Here is a 9,827-nt window from a genome sequence, read left to right as displayed (position 1 = left end):
CATCATTAATGAAGATGTTGAACAATATAGGTCCAAGGACCCCAAGCCTTCTTGGTACAGAGGCCTATGGCAGACTCTCACCATCAGGTTTCCTTCTCCTGAGTCCCCTTGTAATTTGACCCAGAGGGTCTCAAGGGGCCTTTCCGTACAATCAGACATAACCTGCAGGGATGGGTATCATTTTTTCACATAGAGGGCTACCCCTCCACCCTTCTTCCCAACCCGATCCTTCCTGTGGAACCTATAGCCCTCCATATCCACTTCCCAATCATATGTATTATCTCCATCAGCCCAATGAGGTCAAATTCCTCATCTGCCAGAAGGAGAGCCCGTTCATTGTGTTTATTGCCCATGCTTTGGGCATTCCCATAAATACAGTTGAGTTCACCCCTAATCTTCTCAGGTTTTCTGTCCCTCTGTAATTGTCTCAGGGCATTGGTACTCATCCAGATGCCCCCTACTTGAATATCCTCCCCTGGGTCATCTCAGCCAGAGGATTTATGTTCAGTAGTGGAATCTACCCCCATTCCCATGGGCTTGCCTAGTTTAAAGCCCTCCTCAGCAAGTTGGTGATTTTCATAGAGAAGAGCTTCTTCCCTCTGCCTGTGAGGTGGATACTATCTCTTGCATGCAGACCAGTGCTGTTGAACTGCATACAAAGGTTGAGGAATCCAAAACCATCTCTGACGCCTTCCGTTGACTTTTTCAATGCATTCCTGTCTCCAGTGACCACGACCTTTAAGTGGGAGGATTAAGGAGAAGACCACTTGTGCTCCTAGCTCCTTGAGCTTTGCCCCCATGGTCTTGTAGTCACTCCTGATTCTCCCAGGATTGTTTCTTGCTGTGTCATTGGTACCCACGTGGACCAGGAGCATGGGGTAGTGGTCTGAAGGGTGGACCAGCTTTGGGATCTTTTCCATTATGACTTGGATCCTGGCTCCTGAAAGGCAGCAGACATCTCAAACAATAGCTTACACCAGAGTAACTTTGGACTGGAGTAAATAGACTGGATTAAATATCCAGTTAGTACAATTTTGATTTTCAATTAAAACATCTGCTTCTTAATTCTCTGATAAGCGACTTGAACTTAAATCGACCGCATAGCTTTTCTCTACTGATGTCATTAGCTAAAACAGTGATTCTCAACCAGGATACCAGGGCACCCTAAGGATGTTGCCAGATCCTTTAAAGGTGCTGTGAGGTGTGAGGAGATGGGTAAGGTGTGAAAATATAAGTTAAGTACATAAGTCCAGGCCCGGCTTGAACAATCCCCTACCTCCACTGCCCAGCCCTGGGCAAGGAGGTATGCACTGTAATATATAAATTAGCTTTTAAAACTTGGTGCTGATATGGAGGGGTGCACAAAAGTTATGGAGGGGTGGCTCAAGTTCCATGTAAGGTACCTTGATTCTAAAAGGGTTGAAAACACTGTGCTATAGTCTGTTAATTATTAAAGGGTAGTTAACATCCAAAGTGAATTAACTTTCAGGAAGGTAAGCACCAAAATATTTGGCACTACTGTGGAAGAAATCAAACTTTGTGTTGTGGTTGAATCAGAACTGACAGAGCCAGCCTTTCTTTATTTAGGGCTATACTGTGATCACAGGGAGAATTCCATACAGCAAGGGGAATCACCCACTTGTCTGTTTCAAAGGAACTCTCGAACTCTGTAAGTTTACAGACATATTTATACTTAAGACAGAGACAGAAAAAAATACGACTTTAGAGAAACAAATAGGAGTAAATCACTGGTCTGACGCACACAGACACACAGGCAGTTTACTTAAAGAAAAGGGAAATATTGTGCTTATAGGAATGGTTATCAGTTTTTGGTTCTCTTTTTGGTTCTCAGAGAGAAAAAAAACTAACATTCACACACAGGGTAATATATCAAGACAAAAACAAGGCATGCAGAATTTTCTTATCTTAGAACATTTTTCTGAAATACGCAGTATCAGCACCTCTGGTCTCTGTCTCTTTTCTTAGTCAAGTTAGAAGCCTGGTTAAATTTATTTCCACACTATATATGAGCAATTACCAGGCCCTGAGACACCCTTACCTTCAAATCTATACTATGTCTAATTCAGGTAATATATATTTTGCAACCATGCAAAGACCATCATAGTCTGGTTACATGATTGACCATATACACCAGGGGTGGGCAAAATATGGCCCACAGGCTGCATCTGGACTATGGCGGATCCTTGTCTGGCCCACAGTGAGTCCCTTGGTCCCCTGACTCAGGCACACTCTGGCCATGGTGTATCCTGCTGCCCCCCTGGGTATTCAGTAGGGCTGGGGCAGCTCCGCAGCTGGACTGCCTTTCTAGGCAGCCCAGGTGGCAGGTGTTTCCTTCCTGTCAAAGTAGCCAGTAAACTGAAGGAGCAAAGTTAAGATTGAATGTACAGTGGAAATTGGTTGAAATGTTAGTGATGGCCAATTAATTCTTGACATTAAAGAACCAACGAGAGAACTTAAAGTGTGGTCCTCTCCAAAATGTCACTGTGAACAAGAGTCACTTGGGGCAGGATGAGTAAATGGTGAAGCTTAGATTCTGCTTAAATCAATAATATGAGCACTACTTCTGAAAGAACCATCCCTAAGTCTCCTTTGGAAACAAAGAATCTAACAGCATTAGGGGAAGGGTGGGGGGCAACCTGATTAGAAGAGGCTTGCTGTGCTCCCAAATTATGCAACTTAGAGGATAATTCAAGTTCCATGTAAAATTCACTGTGTCAGATTTGTTTATCAGGCTGCATACAGAAACTGCTCCTGGGTGCTGAGCGACTGCCTGCACAGTTACAGCCTTTCTATGCTCCCTTCCTGCCTCCCTTTGTCCTACTCAGAGAGAGGAGACATGTGAAAGGGTCTTCCTTTCTTTTCCCCTGGATCAGCAAAAATAAAGAGCAAAGCCATAATCAGTGTTTTTCTACACTTTCTTCCTTTTCAGGTTAAGGGCTGAGTGTGCTAGGGAAGTTTGCAGAGGCTGGAGTTGGTAGTAGCTGTCAGCTTTGAGTATCTTTACATTATTTTGTCTTCGCTGCACAAGAGTAGCATGAACTTAACAACTTAATGTCACCCACTTCCAGATAAAGAGATCCTCTTTGACACTGGGCTCAAGTTGAGAGAGCCTGTATACAGCAATTGTGGAAACATGATGTCTAAAAACTCCAGTTGGAAGATTGCATAAGCCTTTGCTTTTCCAAAGCAGATCTGATAAAGAATTAATACATCTCTACTGTCATGCCTTTGTGGCCATATCCCAAACAAATGCCCAGTTGTTCCTGATATAAAATATCCCAAGTGTCATAGGCCAGAATTGAAAAACATTTTGCATTTTTGGCTTGGCTTTCAATGACATCAGTAATACATGCAGCTGCAGACTGAATAGGGACATTCTATAATTTATCTGGTACGTAAGTGGCATTGGATGGCACAAGAATCTGATCCGGGAATGTTGTCAAATTTTCAGTGAATCATATCCAAAGCCTTCCAAAAATTGCCACCTTGTGTCTGTTATTGCTTATACCCTGCCAAGTTCCAAATATAGGGAACAATATGGGTCAGTGGCCCTGTAAACAAATGAAGTCCTTGTTCTTCTCTGAACAGTATTCATAAACCCTGTATTTAGTCTAGATTCCTTCCCAGTTTGGGGTTTGGAATGAACTAGTAAGTTTTTAAATACCAAGGAGATAATAATTTAGCCTCGCAGCCCAGGACAAGATCCAGATCCTCTTGTATCCTAGTTCTTATTTCCTGATGCTACAGAAAGACACTTGGAACCTACTAATACTGAGGTTGTAGCGTACAAAGGCACCTACCATTATTAGTTAAAAGTTGATATATATTTTTATGCTGTATTTTAGCCATGCAGCCAAATTATAAAAGATTCTCAGATGTTAAACTTAAGCTGGAAGGTGATCAGCAAGCTTGCTTCAGTCAGTTCCTAAAACTGAGAATTGTGAGTTGCAGCAGTTATTCTACACTGAGAAGAAAGTGTGTTAACTTTCTTTTTCACAAATGCAAATTTTAAATAAAATGTAATTAAAAAACAATTACAATAAAAAGTACACAGAGCCTTTTCCACTGAGCATTTTCTGTAACCAGTGTTGTCCTGAAGCATACGCTATCCAGATTTCCATTATAGTGGCACATTAAATGCTCCCCCATCCATCTATTCCTTGTTCTGTCCTGACACTGCACCTCATTTCCATTGTGTTGCAATGACTGCACTCTGAAAGTCAGAAAGACCCTGTTCATTGCAACACTGCAGAACTGAAGACTGGTACCTGCATTATATTATTCCTGTCACTATATTTAATTCATGACTGCAAAGTAAATATTCAAGCATCTGTAACTTACAGACCGCAGCACCTGTTCACAGATCTCTAAGTAGAAGATAGTAGAGTACTATCTTGAGTACACGCTTTTAAGTAATGACACTTAGAGCAGATAGGGGGAATGAATGAAACTGCAAGTGGCAGGTGGTGAGAGAGAAACTGGAAAAATGAACAGCAGTTGTAAGTTTTGAATCCAACCCTTCAGTAAGCTCCAGTCCCTTATGATTTCAAAGAATCCAGATGGCAAAATTCACAGCTAAAAACTGACAATACCAACTAAGTTTCAAATTGCTGGGCATAACTGAACTGCCAGTTTATTTTTTAATAATATAGTATGCTTACTACACTGTGTCTTCAGTCTGTTTTGTAAAATCATCCGCAAGCAACATACATAATTTACTGCGCAGTATACTACAGTAAATGTATTGTTCATTAAAATAATTAATGGATAAAGTAGTTGTCAAAGAGTATAGCATGCATTATGCACTGAACAGCTGATATTGATGACTAAAAGTCATAGCATAGTGGAAGCATTTAATAACCAGAAAAGCTGCTTTTTCTGGTATGGAAAAAAAAAACAGCATAAGAGAGAAAATATTTTGTTTAGGCTTGAAGGGATTTGAAAGTTCTGTGCTGCTGGGGTACAAAATTACCTCCTTGAGGAAAACTTGAAAGAAAGTTTGGAAAAGTGAAGGGTTTGTCTTGCTTCGACTAAGAAAAGGCCATTTTGGCTAATGTATGGTACAAATCTAGACTGCACTTGGCAATTGTCATATTTGTACATATTGGTTTGTTTAAAGTCACCTTGAGTTAGTGCACATAAGCTATAGTATATTGCCAGATACTTCCTTTTATAATACGGTGAGACTGGGGTTCATGCACCCAGAGTCTGTCTTTGGCTTTTCCCCCCTTTTCAAAACTAATCTTTTTTTTATTATCTTCCATATGCCTAGGGACAGACATTCAAAAAGCCAGAGCCTGAATTAATTCAATCTTTGCAGATTAATTTAACCTGGCTAGCTTGAATCAGTTTGCAACTGCATGGACATTCTGTCTGGACTGAGGAAATGCAGGCACATGCCTGCAGTTGCTCAGGCCACATGCTTGGGGAGCGGTATTAGAGCAACCTGCAGCTGCAGAGAAGCTGTGCTGGGGGTGTGTGGCCAGCCACAGCAGTAGCTCTGTGTGAACTGGTCCAGGAGAAGGTTAATTCTCTCCTCCCTGTCCCACTGGCACAGACCTGGGCCTGGGTCCACCAGGCATTCTCCCCTCACTACTGCAGTTTTCTAAACTCGTCTGGGACAGATTATTGCATAAACCAGTTCAATCAGTTAAGTCTGATTACTACATTCAACCAGGATTATCTCAAACCAATTTTTGCCATTTTGGTACTGGTTTATGTGCACTGAACTTATGTTCTGTTACAGGTTTAAATCAGTTTCTCATCACTTGAACTGGTTTATGTGTAATGTCTTTCCCTAGCCACTATGACTACATCCTGCTTGCCACCAAACAACTTTGAGGTAAGCAGACTATTCCAACTTTTCTCTAAGCCTAACCTGCATAAAATGAACTGTATCAAAAAGGAGATTTTAACTACACTTTTAGCTCTCCTATGAAATATGAACTTTCGTTTCTAGCTGGGAGAACTTTTACAATCTTTTCTCCTATGCCTGAAGAAGGGTGCTTGTGCCTGAAAGCTTGCAATTAAAGAACATTTTTAGCAAAAATCTAGTAGGCCTAATAAGACATATCATCTCTATTACCAGTTCTAATTCTTTTTGTTATAAGATTTTATTTCCTCTTTTTCTGTCCATGTGTTCTGCCTTTTTTGTCCCCAAACTTTGTTATATTTGTTTTCATTTTCTTGTTTTATTACCTCTCTTTTTGCTCTTTGGCTCTTTCCCCTCCAGTATGTGGTTAGTTCTCTCTTCCATCCCAACAGCTTGTCTCCATTTATGGTAGCAGCAACCATGAAAGTCAATAAATACTAGGGGTGAGTGAAATGGGCCCTAGTCGATTCGGATTTGGATTCAGCCCAAATCAGGGACAGTGATTCAATTAGTTGATTCAGATCAATGTCCCTGATTCGATTTGGCCAAATCCAAATCTGAAGATTCAATGCTGATTCAGAGAATCAGCAATTTGGACATAGACACAACTTTAAAAGTTTTTTCTATATACCTTGAGGTAGCAGGTGTGGCTCATGAACGCTGCAATTCTGGGGCAGATGGAGCATCCCACGGGAGTGTGGGGGGGCCATCTGGAAGCACTTCCAGTCCACTTCTGGGTCTGCTGGGGAGCATGCTGTGGCCCACCGACCCCCTGCCAGCTTCACGATAGGCGATGAGGGGACTCTGGGTCACCCCCAGACCCAAGAGGCACCAGTCACAGAGCCAGGAGGGCATGCGGGGGGCCTCCAGCACACTCCCCAGCAGACCTGGAAGTGGACCAGAAGTGCTTCCGGTCCACTTCCAGCTCTGCTGCCGAGAGTGCTGGGGAGCCCCCTGTGTTTCTGTGGGACACTCCATCCGCCCCAGCATTGCAGCATTCATGAGCCCCTGCTAGATAGAGGTATGTAGGAAAAACATTTAAAGCTGTCTCTATGTCCAAATCACTAAATCTCTCCTAATCTCTCTGAATTGATTCAGAGGGTTCTGATTTGATCCAGAGGGATTAAAGAGTCCTCTGATTTGATTCGGATTCAGAGATTCAGCCACTGAATTGGGCTAAATCTCTGCTGAATGAAATCAGGGACCGTAGCTTTGCACAACCCTAATAAATACTTACCCATCCCAAATCACCAGGTTTCTGCCAAGCCTCATGTTTTTTAATATTTTCCTTTTAAAGTTCCAGCTCTCTAGTTTTATAAATACATGAGAATCATAGGCCTGGTCTACAAACAACCCACATTTTTTTTTGTACCAAAATAAGTCTTTCAGATAGGTGTGTGATTTTATACAATCCAAAATGTAAGTGCACTTGTACTAGTATCAAGATGCTTATGCTAGTACTCTTTTCCTCATGTGGGAATAAGTTATCCTGGTACAACTGTGCACAGTGCCTCATGGGTAGGCAAGAATTCAGTTTTCATTTATAAAAAAGAACAGAATATTTTTAACCACATGCCATACCCTTATTCCACCTTCTTTCTTCATTTCTGTGTCAGTGGAGAAGCAGTGAAAATTAACAGTGTCCCATCTTTCGAGTTGGCTAGATGCTTTGAAGACTAGGACATGCTTCCACAAGAGTAGTAAGGAGGAATTCTTCTATAATGACACTGCCCACTTTGTGTAGTGTGCTTTGAATTTACAATTCAGTAAGAAAAACAGACACATCACTTTGGTTGGCAGGAACAGGGAACCCCAGAGATTTCCTAAAAAGAAAATTCCACAGGCAGAGTGTGAACTTTCTCACATTTTTCATCTATAATGGCATTTTTCACCTCTGCTCATGACATTATTAACCTGATCTAAACTCTCAAGGGAAAATCAGGCTGCTATAGAATACTTCAGCCTTGCTTGCCAGAGTTTAGAAAAATAATACTGTGTTTTACCTACAATAACCAAAAGCAAAAATCTGTGTTTAATTTGCATATTGGTTGTTGGACTGAATTTTAGGAACCCAGCCCCTATACCTTTGTTCTGGGTGAGCACAACCCTCAGACCAACCACAACACCTGCCAGTTGATAATAGGAGAATTTTTTGATACAGAGTGATAACCAAAAAGCAACAATACAAACAAGCAAACAATTCTATATCTATCAATCCTAGGGTTGTCATCAGAATCAAGGTATATCCGCTCAGGATGCAGGCTTCACTCTGAGGCTTTCTGTCTTAGGTGTCAGCAGTCTGGTGGTGGGATGCTGAGGCCCATGGGCCCCCTCCAGTGGGGTGCATGAGACAGACTACTGGTATGCCCTCGGTCCATGGTGGCTTCGGGGACCCCAGGGGATGGGGATGGGAACCCCTTTCAATGAAGAGAAGGAGGGACAGAGAGGGATGGACAAAGGGACAGGGTAGGACAAGAAGGAACCAGGAGGGACCCTTTGTTAATCTCAAATCTCTGCTTTTGTATTCTCCTTCCCTCTTGATGACTCCTGATGACTCTTCATTTGTGGCTACCTCTGGTTGGTTGTCTCTTTGTGGCCACATATCCATGTAGCCTTCCAGGCCTTCTCCTAATTTGATCTATTCCCCCAAAATCAGGACTCAGGCCCCCCTCTGCTCTGGGGTCTTGTAGCTGGTATCATTTATCTCGTGTTATGGGACAGTATAGTACATACTTCCTTTGGTTCCCAAGCTGTTTTTTAAACTGTGTCCTTTTTGGCCTTGTTGTGCTAGACAGCCCATCTGCTTTCAGGGCCATGAGAAGCATCTCCCAAGCTCATTAGAAATCCATTTAACCCCTGCTGCCCATCTTGAACCCTGATAATGCAATATGTCTATACCTATAAGCCAATTCCCAAAAAACAGGCCTTTAAATGCCATTTTAAGCCAACGTAGATGACTTTTTAGTGCTTGCTGTTCCCTTACAGTGCTAAAGTAGTACAATGAGTTGATAGGCAGGTAGAAATAAAGCCTTCAAGAAAGGAGGGGGTAGGATGTCTGGTTGCTTTTATTCAAGATAGTTCTTCTAAGCAAAGAGATTGGAGGCACCTATAAAAATGTTCAGAGTAACAAAGGTAGATTATAGTAAAATGTCTTGATGATGGTGATGATGGCTTACAACCAGCAAGGCTAATGGTGGTTACTGGAACACAGACTCTGAATGGAAGAAAGACCATTATTCCAGGTACCAGGGATCAGTTACATAGAAAACTGCCTGCTACAGTCTACCTCCTATAGCATGGTTAAATTTTCTGGGAATCTTGGGGCTTTGTGGCAGTGATAGGTCTTGGTGAGGCATGATCCTGATGACATGATGCAAACCTGGAAGTTCACCTTGTAGGTATGTCAGAGATAGAGGGCTTGAAAGCAAGTCCAAAGAGACTTTCCCTCTCACAACATATTTCTGGGTTTGGAATGTGCCTAGAGAGGGAGGAGAAGGGAGAGGGAAACCAGGATCTGCTGTTAGCCCTGCATGTTTGGCTACTACCAAACTTAACTTGTGCTATAGCTGCTGGTTTGACCACCTGAGTCAGTACAGTGTATACACCTGAAAATGTTTGACACTTGTCCCAGTGTTATCTGCCACCATTCTGCCATATTCTCAAACATAGTAAACTCCATAAACCTAAAGTAAGTCTAGATAAACGTCCTTAACACAGCGCTTCACTGTTTTATGGTGTTTGGTCCACTCGGTTTCTACTTTGTTTGGACCATGTGTTAACTCCTGGATTGCCAGACTCTCCTTCATCGGGGATCGCAGTGTCATTGTACGTTTTAGGTCTCATGGGTTTTTGATAGCTCACATAAATTCGATACGTTTGTCCCATGAACGTTGTCTTTGGCATGTAGCATGCAAGTTCCGCAAAACCCAATTCC

This window comes from Gavialis gangeticus, unplaced genomic scaffold, assembly GCF_001723915.1.
Source record: "Gavialis gangeticus isolate Ggan-Ray unplaced genomic scaffold, GavGan_comp1, whole genome shotgun sequence".
In the NCBI taxonomy this organism is placed as follows: Eukaryota; Metazoa; Chordata; order Crocodylia; family Gavialidae; genus Gavialis; species Gavialis gangeticus.
The sequence above is the reverse complement of the archived record's forward strand: the minus strand, read 5'-3'. Positions refer to the sequence as shown.